We start from the raw sequence: 15,986 nt of genomic DNA on the forward strand, positions 1-15,986 counted from the left end.
CTGACAGAAGCTCTCAATGAGAAAGAACCTTCAGTGTTCAGGTTAGAGCTGCAAAGTGGCAGCAGTGGGAGGAGGGATGCACATCAAAGCTAATGGTGAGCAAGTTCTCTGCATTCCCTCTGAAGCCCTTCTCCATCGCTCTTGCCCAGTCACCCATGGGGGCAAACTGAAAAACAGGACTGTGAGTGTGGCTTCTGCATTCCAGGTTATCATTATCAACCTGATATTCTTCTACATGAACATTTTACATTTAAGGTGCTTGATCCATGTGTCTCTTTTTCACATCACTTCAAGATTTCTATGTTTAGCAAGTTAGTTATTTAAGTTTATCTTCTAATAAAACACAGCTGTCAGCTTAAAAGCCTTCTTACATCCTTTGGGGTGCTCACTACTTAGAAGAGAAATAAACAGGTAAAACCCAAATTTCTGACTGCCTTGCATCCTGTTAAAAACACACATAGCTTATTTAGTTAAATTGCTCTTATGTTTTTTACTACACATAAAAGCATAAACAGGTAAAAGCACTGCATGCCAAATTTCCCTTCCCTAAAGGAAAAAAACATTTTTGAAAAGAAAATTCCTGCAGAGATGCATTCAATACTCACACTTCAAACACTATTTTTAAAATTTTCTATTGGGATGTGAGAGCAGAGAGAAAAATAACTAGACATTACTGATACACTGAAAAGGCAACTTGTCATAGCAAGGAAATTTCAGATGCCAAAGGAATACCAGCAAATTAAAAAAAAAAATAAAAACAGCAGCTTTTAGGCCATCTTTTGGAAGCTACTGAAACACAAACCATGCTAAGCTCAATGTTTCAACAAACCTGCATGAAACAGACCGTGACAGTTTTCTGGTTTTATTGCAATTATAAACAAGCACATTCCTGCATACTCCTTGTCTGGACAAATGATAGTACAACAACTTGCAGGAGTAACAGCTGAATATCCCTGGATACACACATTCAGAGGGTGTTAAAATATAGAAAAGAATTCGTACCACAGGAGAACATAACCCAATATTTTAGATATCCAAACCTACACGTGGATGGTAAAATGCAGAAGCAACAGGTATTACATGGCAAGATCTACCTTAGAGCCAGCCCTCAGCTTCTGGATATTAATGTTCAGGTAAAGAAAAGAAGCACACAGTAATAATGCTCAGGCAAAGCACAGTTCACTACAAAGAAGTTGGACTTCTCTGATGTTCTTTCCTTACCCCAAGTTATCTTGCTGGTCTTCTACATCTGGCTGCAAAGGGACACCCTTTCCTTTTTGATTAGTTTTCTTTCAGTCAGTAGTGTTTTAAAGAGAGACACAACTTACTGGTGTGTTATTGAGCTTCCCAGCTGACAGAGGAAATCTATTCTGAACCCAAAAAACTTGTTATTATAACACTCTGTCAAAAAAACTTCATGTATTAAAGGCAGAGTAGATACATATCAGGGAAACATCCATGAGTCACTGACTGATGTTGCTCTACAAATATTATCAAGGAGCAAAACACAGCTTGCACCCATCAGAACTAAACCAAAGTTCACAAAAGTTGCCTGTTTCACTGAGATATCTTCTTCATATTGTTTTGATGGGAAGTGAAGAGCCATCACCCTGATCTGAAAGTGTCCTGTAAATAATACTTTCCTTTAGGGAACACTTATGCAGCAGAGAGTAAAAGTCATCAAATTTGCAGTGAGATCAACAGGCAACGTTTGACTGATCCTTATATTGAACTGTGCCGGGCTGAGTGCCACCTCTTCACACCCTGAGCAGAAGAAGAGAGCCATGTTTCCATAAAAGGCTGCTGTCAGATTTCCAGCAACATTTCTCTACAAGTATTTCTTCCTGAATACATTACATTTATGAACTTAGAGATGAATCATAAGAAGTGGCACGTTACATCAGCGGAGTGCTGTTTAGGCTGCTCAAGAACAAACAGTAAGTGGCACGGCCCAATATGAGAAAGCAATGTTAGAGAAAATGAAATAAATGCAAAAAATTCATTGCAACCATAGAACAAAGCATAAAACAATAGTTCTGAAATACTAAATAAATCTCTAGTTTAGATTTTTGCTCTCTCTTTAGAGTTTGGAGGGTTTATTGTGTGCTGTCAGCTAGATAATAATGCTGGGTAGGGCAACAGTTCTTGGTTTTTGTCCCAAAAACTTATAACCCTCATTCCAAAAACTATTCTGTAGTATGAGCAGTGACCTCCAGTGGCAATGGACTCATTTATTCTAGCTGATGATCAGTTCCTAAGTGCTAGAAACATCTGAAGAGCCCTCTGAATGACCAATGACTAAGAGACTTTCACAAATTTAAATTAGTAACTAGTGTCAGATATTGTGACAAGGATAGGTTCAGGATTGGTTCAGGACTAAGCCTGGGATGAGTCGGTTTTGGTTGTGTTTATTTTCTTTTTAGGAGAGGGCAAAGGAGGTGTTTTTAGGTGTCTTTTAAGAGGTGTCTGATGCTTTTATTTGTTTGCTTTATTATTTCGATATCCAGATTGGAGTGTCTCTGTTCATAATTTTATGTCAGTGACCCAAAAATATATGTGCATGCATAGTCTACCCTGCAGTGCAGAGAAGAAAAAAAAAAATCCAAATCCATTACTTAGAAAAATAAGTAATTTAATTTCTAATCATTATATAGATAAAACTACTCTGTTACTTCTATAATTTCTTCCTTGCACTTCATCAGTGTAACAAAAGCTGCTTTCTGAAAATAAACAAATGTGCCCCACTCTTCTCCTCAAAACATACTATTGGCAAGCAACTGCTGGTGTGCTGAGAGCAAGCAGCATTGTCTCAGCAATCTTGCACTTCCTTGTCTGCACATATCTGGTACCTCATGCACCACTTAGACTGCTGGATATTTTGGCTGCAGCTGTCTTCTTTTTCTTCTTTGACATTAACATCATCTCAATTCCTGAGCAAACATTCAGACTGCACTTTATTAGGAGAGGAGTGAGCCAGCTGAGTGACTACTGGGAAGAGGCACTGTTCCTACACCCTTCAGTCTCCTCTTTCCTTTAATTTACAGTAGTTTTAACAGTAGATTCCTTCATGAGCCAAAAACACCTGAGGAGCACAACAGAAGAGCTCAGCTCAGCAAAGAAAACTGCAAATGGACACAGCTCAGCAAAGGACCAAATCGGTACCAATGCTGGCATAAGAGAGGAGCTGTGGACAGGGGAGAAATCAAGAAATTTACTTAGAGGATTGGGAAAGGAAATATTCTTTCCTTAAACACACAATGTCAGTGACTTGGTGTTGGGCATGACTATGCAAAAAACTTCATCATGAGTGGCAAGCTGTGACCAAGGTTAGGAATGAAGAGCTAAAACTTTTTCTGCTGTATAGGATGTCTATGTATCTCCTCAAGAGAATAACTTTCCTGGATTTCTACGCAGTCTGTAATTCACTTTTGTCTTTTATCTCATATTACCTACTTACAAATTATGGAGCTAGGTCTCACCTCTTTCTATTACTTGCATGGAAAGTTTTACTCACCCAAATCATGCCAAATCTGGCAAAGCTGATTTCCTTAAGCCTTAGTTAACAACTGCTTTTAATTATTTCCACACCAACAGCAGTGCATCAACATTTAATGCCTTATTTAACAATCACTCTACCTCCTAAGAATGCTTTGAGGGACTGTTGTAAGTCAGATTTATACACAGACACTTTATTGCAGCGAAGTTTGAAAACCTGTAGAACAAAGTCAACCAGAGTTTCTAGCTGGTTAACATTCCCCAAATCTCTGGTCATTTTATAGAAAAACAAACAGAGAATTGTTCTTCACTGTAAATGAAGAACATAATGAAAACTATTCCCATTGCAACTATGTTGAAATTTAGAGTGGATTTGATATGCTGGTAAATTAAACATGGCAAGTAATGAAATAAATATGAACAAATGTCAGGTTAGAACAGCCACAAAAATAGCTAGAATTAATATCTTGAAAATCATTAGTAGAAAAATAAGTAATACAAATGCATGCTATTATTAAGCATTTATTGTAATGAATCTATCAATATCATTAAGGGATTTTGTTCCAATAATAATATTCCATAAAAATTGGAAAGCAAAAGTTGATGAGGACATTAGTTTTCTAATTTATGATTTTTTACTTGAATAAACACCGTTTTTAATTTTATCCTTTTAGTTAGAACAAAAGCATTCAAGAAAATGGGTGATTTTTACAGCAAAGCAGAACTTTTGTGAATTTGCTGAAAGCTGTGATTAATTTGGTACACAAACTTGGAGGGAAATACAGACAGCTAGAAAAATATGAACGGTTTTTCCAGTATAGAGAGCAAAGCAGAGGCATGTACTGTTAAAATACTGAAATTCTGAAAGCTTTCTGATATGTCTGATTCAGGCATTCACCAAAGGAGGTGGTCTCCAAACACTTGAACATAATCAAGTAAAGAAGCAAACAACCAGTAGAATTTGATATTTACAACTTCTCATACACCTTCACTTCCTACCAGAAGAATATTTGAAGGGTCCTGTTTTATAAATGTACACTTCAGAAAACTACTGCAACCATAGAAACTCAGCCCTTCTGTGCAATCTGTTTTATCTTCAACATCTTCATCTTCATCTGTTTTATCTTCAGTTTATAGAGAAGAGAGGAATACTATCGGCACTGAAAACTTATTTCATTTGCAAAAACTATTCTTCCAACCAACAGATTTGGTAGTGATTCCATATTTCAGGTAAAAGTTTTTTTCCTATGGGAGTTATTTTAATATTTTCAGCTTTTTAAGGAGATGGAGGTTATTATTCTAACAAAATTTGAAGCGTCTTTCTTTTTTACTCTCGACTGTCCTCATCATGATGAAACTTGAACACTGTTTTAGAAGGTCTGATTTGCCATTAATGAAATCAAGAAGATGGTGTTTATAATCTTCCTTTGAACTCTTGATTAAAATACATACATAAATATATATATATATATTTATATATGTGAGCATTTGATGGTTTTGATCTACACTCCTGACACTTTGATCCCACTTTACTTTGAAGATGATTTAAAAAATAAATTTCTAACATACGCTCCAGTACCATTATTTGCATAAGAGACACAGAACTACTACCAAAATATAAGTCATTCTACTACAAAGGGAGACAATTGTTTTAAATTGACTCACACTTTAACACAAAATTATAGCAATCATGGAGTTCATGGAGTCCCTTAGACTGCATTAATTTATTTTATTTTAATATGGAATCCATCACATCTGTCAATTAATTGTTTTCCGAAATTATTTTAAGAGGCAAGCCAAAGAGCAATGGTGATACAGGAGCAAATAACTTCAGTCTTCCCAAATATTCACTCAATATTGAGACATTTTCACGTACCAAACATATACATCTATGTATCTGTTCAGATCTTCTCCAGTGCACAACTCCAAATGAAAGATTACCTACATATTTTTGTTTGCTCTTTCAAAAGGTGCAGTGTTCAATAACCTGCACCCCTAAGAATTGCAACAACTGTTTCTGAGAAGCCCAACAAGCAAGCACGGCCTCTAACCACTGCAGCAAGCTTTCAAAACAGTGATGCACACATTAAATAGCTGCTTTCTGATTAAATGGACCTTGCTTGCCACTGCTGTGTGCTGAGTGCTAAAACTAGATTTGATATGTGATCAGCATAAAGTAATTATGATTTTGTATTCATGAAAACAATTCTGCTCCAAAAAAAGAGTTGTTGAGTTACTGTCCTTTGCCTCTAAATATTTATTCCCTACAATGAGAATAAGTAGAAGAAGGGAAAAAAATATAATTATCTCATAATTATATGGAAACATAAACCTGAAGTCAGATCACTGAGATTTGGTCTCAAATTCCCTCAGAGGACAGGTACCTGCTGCTAGGGTGGGGGAAAATGTAATTACAAAGACAAGGAAGAAAACAGTTTTACATGAGAGTCAACTTTACCTCAAGGTTTCCAAGACTGTGTTGCAGGGAAACTACAACACACTCCCTGCCATGTCCTGAGCCTTTACTATGTGCTCCTGAAACTTAGCCTCAAACAAGGACAAACACTGACTAATTAATTGCTTTGCTGAGAGTTTCACTTTTGTAAGACTGATTCCCTAATATTTTGCACAAAGTCTTCGCAAGGAAAACTATATTATGATATCATTTATTATGTTCTTTATGATATTATCTATGATATATAATATAGATCAATATTATATAACAATATATTTACTTAGACTATTTTTGCCTTCTTTTTGTATATTCCCACTCCCCTTCCATTTCTCTCCAACTAAGTTGGAACTAAAGTTCCAAGTTTACATATACATACACATATAGACTATTTATCTCAGACATAGAATCATTCTTTTGTTCTCCTCAAAAATTAAATGTGTGAAATTCTTCTCTGTATTACCCACTGTACTAACAGCAAAGAAGTAAAGGCAAATGTGTAGCAAGCCTGTTTTCTCAGAGTGTGTGCCTGAGCAGTCCTGAAGAGAGCAGCATCAGATCCTTTGCAGGTGCTGAGAACCACAAGGCAGTCGTGACTCAGTAACTGCACAGCATCCCTGGGCACAGATCAGTTCAATCTTTTTCATTTCAGGCTATCCTGTGCTATGAAACATGTAACTGGGTAGGCCTTTTGCATTATTTCCGATCAGGCTCAGATTTGCATTGTAAACAAATCCATTTGCCACTTCTGTTGTTTAGCTCTCAGTCAAAGTACAGGGCTGAGAGGGCAGAAAAAGCATAATAAACGGTGTCGTGTCCAGATCTTATCACAAGGAGCTGTACTAAATAACTTATGAGTCCAGTCAGTTCTATTGAGTTATGAACTAGCTCTTCCTCCTAGAGTAAATTAAAATTCTTACTGCATACAAAAAGCCCAGTGAACACATTTTATTACTGTTGCAGGGAAGTGCAGGAGTAATGAAGGTAGAGCTAAGGCAAATATATAACCCGATGCCTCTCTGGTGGATTGTTTGCTAAAGCTTGTAATTTTATTCACTGGTATTTGAATGTTGCATTTTCTGTCTGTGTGCTCAGAAGGCTCAGTAGAAAAACAGAAGTTGCTGGGACATGGCAAAATAAGAGCTGTGTGATGACAGAAAAATCTACTGTCAACAAGGAAAATGCCCGAAGAGCAACGACAATTTTCTGCTACATTTTCCAATAAGCAATCTCACCCCAATTCAGGTATAGATATTTTAGTTAGCATTTGGGAAAAGGGCAGAGCGAATAAGGTAATAAAAACTATGTAAATGGGAAAATTATAAAGTTTAGATAAAATGGAAGCTGGCATTTATTCTGTAGTAGATATTCATGGTTTCAGAAATATACACTCAACTATAACAATATATATTTGCAATAAACAGAGGAACATACAGTTGAGATTACTACCAGAGAACAAGGCCAAAATCCCTAAATGGGGTAAGCATGATCATTTGAGATAAGAGTGTGAGCTGAGAAAGGTAGCTGCATTATTCTGAATTTCTAAGAAGCCAACAGGCTAAACTTCATCCCCCTGGTTGCAAAATTCTTAGCAATTTCAACAGGTCTAGGATTCTGTATGAGGAACAACTTTTGCCATAATTGAAATACATGACCTCAGTGATAGAGAGACAGAATAAGCATAAACCTTATTGCTTGTCAGCTGTAAAAAATCTGGCCTTTGAACAAAAAAAACCCCACTATTCAAACATACTTTTTTTTTTTTTCCTGCAATGACTAGATGAATCTACCACCATAACATGCATGAATAACAAAATACATTAAAGTGACTAGTTAATAAATGTAAAAGTGAAAAATAGAATTGTTGGTTTGGATCCACAGAGGGTCAAGGCTAGAACTAATCCCATAAATTAAATAACCAACATAGCAAGATCCTGGAACTCACTGGGCAGCATTTTTAGCCTAGTTTTTGAGAGTAGCTCTTGAGAAAAACATGATAGCGTAACTAATGGGACTCAAATACAGAAAGATCACGATGCCAGTTCAAACTGAGCAACAGAAAACAAGTTAATCTGTACATGACTTTGAAAATTACTGATCAAGAATGCATATTAACTAAATATATAAAGCAGCAGGAAAAATCAACCTCTATTAAATAACTGCTGAGCACACTTAAAAGGATTTTTCCAGTTGGAATAAATAAAAAACAAATAAATTGTGCATGTAGAATAAAACACAAGCAAGCCTCAGCAAAAAATAATGTCACAGGTGCCATCTTACAGAAAATGTTGGCATTTAGGGAATTGAAAACTTTCTGGATGAAGGTAAATATGAATGTTTGTACAAGATGGGAGGACCAACCTAAAATGGAAATTGAGAGAACTAAAGAAATTTGGAGGACTGCCTCAAAAAAAGCTTTCAAACAGAGTAAAATGTTTGAAAATACATCAGAGGAAGCCAAGAAGGGATGCAGAGGATAAACAAAGGTTTTAAAGGTAAACTTTAGGAGGCAAACACAAACAAGTGGGCAGAAAAGTTGGAAACCAGTACACTCATCATAGAGGAATGTGTTCAGAGAAAATAGTCCAAGCTATACTTACACGTGTTCACCTCAGAAATGGGAATTAAAGCTCAGGAAGGAGATCTAGAAGTCACCTTGCCAAATTATTCTCTCCAGATATGCCAGCCCAATGTGGAGAAGGGGCCAAAACCGAAAGAGACTGAGCATTATTAGAAATGCTGTGAAGAACAAGACAAAGAGATTTCTGTGCTGGTCAAAGTCAGTTCAGAAGGATGTAGCAGAGATGGTTAAAGTACAGAGGAGGTAATTATAATGTTCAAAGAGTTGGAGCAGCTTCCTTAAAAGAAGAGAGTGAAAAGGCTGTAGAGAAGTTCCAAAGATTTACCAAATCAAGCAAGAAATTTGCAGAACTCCGTTTCCTCATGTCCTTGCAACACCACAGCTGAGAGGTACTTGGTGAAACTAAAAGGGGATTCATTTTTAAAAGATTAAAAAAGTATTTCTTCCCACAGTGGATCCTAAAGTTCTGGGATTTGTTTTTATATGAAGTTGTGGAGGAAGACACTATCAGACAGTTTGGAAAGGAATTAGACAAATTCATAGACACCAAAGCTTAGATCATGACTCCAAGGACTAGAAAGATACAAATGAATAATAAAAAGCAGCTTCAAGCACTGAGGGATAAACTGCAGACAGTCTGTAGTCTTTCATGCTTCGTCCAAAGTAGCTTCTCTTTCTGTCATTGGGAAACAGGCAAAAAAAATTCTGCCACAGAAGTAAATGTGTTTAGAGAAGCATACTTTATAAACAAATTTAACTTTAATTCTCCCTGCATTTTAATGAAAAGGAGAGAAGATTCTGCAAACCAGTTAAGGAATTGGAGCACGTACTCTGACACAAAGTCCAGTTTTACTCTGGGCATTTTTGTTATCATCAACACAGCTGAATTGGTTGTGACACCAGACAGAATAACTTTTGGGATTTGTGGTGGATGTTTCAGAGCAAGGCTCTGCTGGCTTCAACACCTCCCAATTCAATGGTGGGTTGAGAAAGTGCAGCCTTAGTGGGATCCAGTGCTGCTCTGCTGCATGCTTGCATGGTCCTTATCAAACCAAAAGTGAGAAGGCATCACTTCACAAAGAATAATCCACCAATTATCAGAATAGCTATATATTAACGACTTCATTTAGAAAACTCTGTATCCACACACACCAAAAACACACACGAAACCAGGGACAAAGACATTTTTTGTCAGCTCTTGCTCACTACAGATTGTAAGACTCCATGAGGCTCACCGTGTTTGACTCAGCATGTGGGGGTTCAGGATGATCTCACAAAGGGATTCTGGCAGAAATTCAGGTGCCCTGACAGTCACACACTTACCACAACAGCACAGATAAGATCTCAGTTTTGGCAAGAGGCAAGCACTGTCTAGAACTTGCACTTATAACTGGTCTGAGGAAGGAAATCTGTAAATGAAGCCTGAGAATAAGCCCTTACTGCAAACATACTACAGAATTTTTTATCAGTCTAGGGTCTTGCTTATTTCACACATTCAGAAAGAGGATCCCTTCCCAAAAACAGCTAGCTAGCTTGGGAAGTAGCCTATAACCATGTTGTCTGCTCTCTGAGGAAAACTACTGCTGTGCTTTCAATGCCACAGTAATCTAGGAATGCAAAGCCTACTCTCTACCAAATATTTAGGTCACTCCTTTTTGACTTTGAAAATTTTCATGCACGTACTCATGAAGAGCCATTTCCTCGCTTCTGTGAGCTCATACACATTTGTGTTAACCACTCCTGTATCAATCACTTCAGGCTTTCCTAGGAGATGGACTAAAGGATGCTGAGATATTCCTCAAAAAGAACCAGATGTAGCATCCATAGGAAAAATAAATAATTATCACAGTAAGGAAGAATGTCAATTCAATCAGTTTCTATTCAGGCATTGCTCAGAAAAAAAATCAGTCTTAGCAAGTCAACTCCAGGAAATGCTTAAGAATAAGAGATTACACTCTCATAAGACACTTTTCTGTTCTCAGGTGACCCATTAGTCATTCCTCCCAATTAAAGATTTCCTATTTGACTATTTTGAAAACAAGCAGGAATTTCTTCATCACTTTCATCTTGATAGCATTTTGTGTACACTAGCACCACAAATTCAGACCTGGCTTAAAATGGGTGTTGCTTCATTTCCTCTCACCAATTCCCAGTTGACATCAGTTTGTCTTTCTTTTCCTTACAGCCACAATTAGGACAAGGGATCAAAAATGTCCCAAGGAGCTGTTCTTCAACCACTACACGGCTATTACCACCACATATTGCCTTATCAATAAAAGAGGCCAGCAATAGCTGCTATTTCTAAAGGAGAGCCAAACAAGCTCTCTTTATAGGACAGCCAGCAGCAAGATGACTTTTCTAATAGGTAACAAATTGCCACTCTGATTGGAGACAGCTGCCTAGTGAAAAATTGGAATCGTGCATTGATATTTTGGAGCACTTGCTTTTGTAAAACATTGTCTGGGTGCAGCACTATTTATATGCAGCCCTTCTGCATGCTGTATTCCAGATGAAGTGACAGCCACCATCTTAAAGCAGCTGCAAATTCATCTCTGCCATTGAATTGTATAAATCAGGGTATTTTTTTCTGAATTCATTTTGGTTTAATTAGGACGGAGAAAAAATACAGTCCAGAATAAGCAGGTATACTAGCCTACCATTCTACATGGCAGTCTTCAGAAAAACTCAGCTCTTATGTTTACACTCTTCTATTTCGACTGCCTTATCCCAAATTTGCAATGGCAGAAAAAAGTCCCCCTTCTGAGCTCTCCCAGGTTCATACAGCCTGATAAGGGGGACCAGGGCAGGGAGGAGGAAAGCACAGCGATAGGGGCATTTGGCCACTAAGGAGGGGCCACTGTCCAGCATGCTGGAAGGCTCCTTTCCCAGGCCTGCTATTGCTGACCCCTGTTACACCTTCCTCAGGGGCCACCCTCTTCCTCACAGGTGCCTAAAGGGTTTTCAGGCTTGAAAGGAAAGGAGCAAAATGTGCCTGGTTTGACTGACCCTCCTCATGCCCCTACACAAATGCAGGTTCTTGTCTCCATTATCAGTGCTAGACTGGTAGGGGCACAGCTTCCCTCCTGCCTGGAGCTCCTCTATCCATTCCTGCCACAAGGAGATAATGGGTTTGGTCCATCTGACAGAGATCCTGCAGCAGCCTCAGCAGGCAAGAACAAACATCTCCATCTGGCAGCATCTGCAGCTCCTGGTTTTCACAAGGGAGGCCAAAATCAGAAGCAATACACAGATACCTTCTTCTCTTAAGCACTTTCTGGTACTGGCTTTTTATTTTGGCCCCCAGTAGACACACATAGAAGTCTGGTTTGTGATGCAGGTGTTCTTCATCATTTTCTGAATAAATAAAATGAAAAAAAAAAAAAAATCAAGGCTTTGGAGCTGTTCATAGTAAGAATTTCTGGCTTCTGCAGACTTCTTGTATCTGAGGACAAAACCAAGGATATCATTAAGGTTCCAGTCAAGTGCAAGAGTTAAGGCCACAAGACTAGAGATGAACAAACTGTCCTCTGAAATATGAACATAGGCTCTTAACCACAACAAAACATCTTTTTTCCTGAAATAGCTTTCTTTCAAATAGCATGATCTGTAGACATATGTCAATGACATTACAGGCTTAAATCAAATTGAAAGGATAAGACAGCCTGAAGAAGTTACACTGGTTTAGTAACTGGTGAGGGTCAAAGGAGTTACAGAAGTGCTGCTGGCTTTCTGTGCTCATGGCTCTTGATTGCCAGAAGAAGACAATTTCTGGCAAACCACTCACTTTTAATAAACTTCATTTAACAGAACAACTGTTCTCCAAAAACGTGGCCAAAAAGTGGGTTGTCTGTTTACATTACTATTTAAGCATTCACAAGTCAGTTGCATGAACTTACAGCTTTGCAGAAGGGAAATATTTCTTGAGTTAGAAAACATAGCCATGGTGTTCTGGTTTTGTGGACAAGATCCTGAGCCCTTGCTTATCTGAATATCCATAAGCAGCCCACAGACCTAATTTTAACCTTTATTTTTTGTAAAAATTCAGTATAAAAGGAACAGACTTTTAGATTAGTAGTAGCCCGTATCCTTACCTCTTCTCACCCTCGTTGTTATCCCCTCAATACCACCACCTTTAGCAAACCAGTTCCTCCCAACCTTAATAGAGGCCTGGACTTTGAGGACATTTATTTTAATCCTTTCATAGAAAAAAAATTAAAAAGATGAAGCATAAAAAAATAATCTTGCCCAAGGTTAGCGGGCCTAATACAGGTAAGCTAACAAAAAAGGCCACACAAGAGGAGGGGAGCACAGTTTTACCTAAATGTAGGAGCAAGGAAACCATCTCCTAGCAGAATCATCTTTTTGTTGAAGGTGTATAAAGGATGGTGGCATTTGTGATGTGCAGTCCAACAGGACTTGAGCTGAATCAACTCATTCATCACAAGCACTTGAAAACTCCACCAGTATTCTGTCCACAGCATTTTTCTTATACTCTCAACAATAACAGAGCCAAATCTGAGCTATTTTAGGAACTTGAGGGACTTCCTCACAGTAGTACTTACAGTAATATTCAGTACTTACATAAGGAAATGCTACATTGTTAAAAATAATGACTTCTACATTTTTGTAACTCGGGGAAGAGCTTGAAGATTTAAAACTAATAAAATCATATAATATTTCAAGGATTTAAGTTCCTGAAAGTTAGCAATTATTTTACATAAAAATATGAAGGAAGAGGTGAAATTTCAACTGTACTTTGAAAGAAAATAATATGAAAATGTCCCCACTCTCCTGAGCTTTTGGCAGAGCTAAGCACATACAAAAGCAACTGGGAAATATTACATTTTCCTTGTGCACAAAAATATGAAAATATGTTTTTGAAACAAGTAAGTTAATAAAGGCATTTAAATGAGAGAAAGTAAGACTCAGAAGCAATAAGATATGATGTTTTAATCAGTCTTAGTCTTTCACTCATGTCACATCCTTATTTTGTCCTTCTTTTGCCCCACACTATACCACACCACCTACAGATTTCAGTTCTCTCTCTACCTGACCCCAATATGGCAAGAGTTTCTAAGGACTAATAGTAATTACCAGTCTACCTGCTCTTCAATTTTGTGGCTTGAGGTTTAGGAGAGTGTTTACTTAACAGAGACAAACATTCAACCCCTGGTATCAATCCAGGCTGGGGATGAGCAGATGGAGAGCAGCCCTGCACAGAAGGACTTGGGTTTCTGGGGGTGAGAGGTTGGCATGCCCTAGCCATGGCACTCACAGCCCAGAGAGCCAAACATGTCCTGGGTTCATCCAGAGCCCTATGGGCAGCAGGGGAGGGAGGGGATTCTGCCCTTCTGCTCTGGTGAGAGCCCACCTGGAGCACTGCATCAGCTCTGGGGTCCCAGCACAGGGAGGATGTTGGAGCAAGTCCAGAGGATGCCATTGGAAGAACTGGGTTTATTCAGTCTTGTTCAGAAGGAATAGAGAAGGTGACCTAATTGTGACCATCCAGCACCTGAAGGGAACCTGTAAGAAAGATGAAGAGGGACTTTTTACAAGAGAACAGACAGGTTGTGGGCGAGTAGCTTTGAATTTAAAGAGAGTGAGTTTAGATTGGATATTAGGAAAAAAATTAGCATAGCAAGGCACAGGAACAGGTTTCCCAGAGAAGTTTTGGATGCCCCATCTCTGGAAGTGTTCAGGCTGGTTGGTGCCCATGGCAGGTGCTTGGAACAAGATGATCTTTAAGGTCCATTCCAATTCAAACCATTCTATGATTCTGTGATCTAGTAAACCATTACATCCTTTTAACCTTTACCCAGCAGCAGCTCTTCCTCCAAATTTATCACCGCCTACATGTGACAGGCTACTCCTTGAGACACACCTACACAGCAGTCATGGTACTATAGACATCCCTAAAGCAGCTACTGCAAGCCAGCTCAGGTTCTGCTAGTAGAGTATCAGTGAATAAAAAAACCTTAGCAAGGCTGCAACACCCTGCTGCCCAGGATCAGGCTGTTTGCTTTTTGTACTGGGTAAAAAAAAAACCAAAAAACCCTGCTTTTTTAAGGCAAGCTAAGCCCTTCTGAAGGAGCAACAGTCACAGCAGGGCTTCAGTGCAGATATACTTCAAGAAACTGTACCTGCAAAGAGCTCCCCTCAGAGAGAAAATGGCAATTAATTTCCTAAACCAAAATGGATCCCTGAGGATCTGTGCAGAGGTCAGGAAGTTTTCTCTAATGCTCCCCGTAGCACAATAACATCAATAAGGAAGGAGCAAGCTCTCAACAGCTTCCACAGTATCAGAGGAATTTGTGTGAAACAGAAACCTCACATCAGTGGCACTCACCCTCCTTTACATGGGAATTTCTTGGTAAGGGCAAGAGAGGTTCTACTGACTTACCAGAAAGAAAAAGTCTGCACGCTGCAGCACTTCCCCTGGAGGACATAACCACTGGTTACACCTCAGCAAAAGTAAGATATCTTTACACAAAAAAGTCATTGACTATACAGCTTTAAGAAAAACCATATATACTCAATGTAGTAATTGTTCTCTGTGTGGCTGGAGCCAGTTGCTCCATTCATTTGCTACCATATAAAAATAATTCCACAGCATTTTCTACATTCAAAAAAATGCCTATAATACTACTGAAAAATATCATCTCAATGCACAAGTACAATACACAAGTAATGCAAAGAAACAACTGCACGTTTTTCTGCCTCCTGGGTACTTAACACTGCTTTTAATTTCATCTCAGTCTTTTCATATTATCATCTGCAGAAGCTCATGGCCAGGAGTTTGCCCTGGTAATAGCTGAATGTTCTCTTTGATATCACTCCTTGCTCTTTATGGACAGCCCAATATTCATTGTGATTTGCAGGGGACAGCCCTGTCTATCCAGATAAGTCATGAGTACTTAGCAGCTCACTCCATGCATCACCACTAATTGCTGCAAAAGAAAATTCCTGTATTTCTATTTTAAACAAAACAAAACAAAAAGACAATAATTGTCTCCCCAGGGAAGACGGCAATTCTTCACCACAGTTGGGAAGAATTTGTTTCCATCTGTAATTCCAGAAAATAGCACCTTATTTGTCAACTTTTTTATTCTTTGTCTGAAGTTTGATGTTCCATGAACCCATACTAAAATATTGCTTTGTAAAAAAGTCTCAGGAAGGTGTTATCAGGTGGCTCATAGTAATTTCAATCCTAGAGCTACACAATCATTCATTCCTAGAAGATAATCCTAAGGAGAATGGAGCAACAAGTCCTAGCATGAGAATAAGCATGGGTGAGAGTGTGCCTGACTACACAGAGATACAATTTCTATTCTCACTTTAATTAATGTTCTTAAAACAAAAAAATAAACCACAATATATTCAAGCAGGTACGGTTTTAACTTCCTCCATATTTGTGGAAAGGTCCCAAAAAACTCACTCAATGAGATTTTTAAAAGGGCA

The 15,986-nt window shown here is 38.3% G+C and overlaps 1 long non-coding RNA gene across 2 annotated transcripts in view; it reads right to left on the reverse strand.

Annotated features, from left to right (window-relative positions):
* Window positions 1-15,986, reverse strand: part of LOC111929074 (uncharacterized) — a 95,223-nt gene that overhangs the window by 19,950 nt on the left and 59,287 nt on the right. Inside the window, exons 3-4 of one of the 2 annotated variants that reach the window (XR_015287266.1) lie at window positions 13,900-14,051; window positions 10,388-11,882 (exon numbers count right to left, since the gene is read on the reverse strand). This is a non-coding gene — a long non-coding RNA (uncharacterized LOC111929074). Of the gene's footprint in view, window positions 1-10,387; window positions 11,883-13,899; window positions 14,052-15,986 lie in introns of those variants that run through there. The other variant, XR_015287267.1, reaches the window with a different exon arrangement.

The sequence above is a fragment of the Cyanistes caeruleus genome, chromosome 5 (genome assembly GCF_971803275.1).
Source record: "Cyanistes caeruleus chromosome 5, bCyaCae1.hap1.1, whole genome shotgun sequence".
Classification (NCBI taxonomy): Eukaryota; Metazoa; Chordata; class Aves; order Passeriformes; family Paridae; genus Cyanistes; species Cyanistes caeruleus.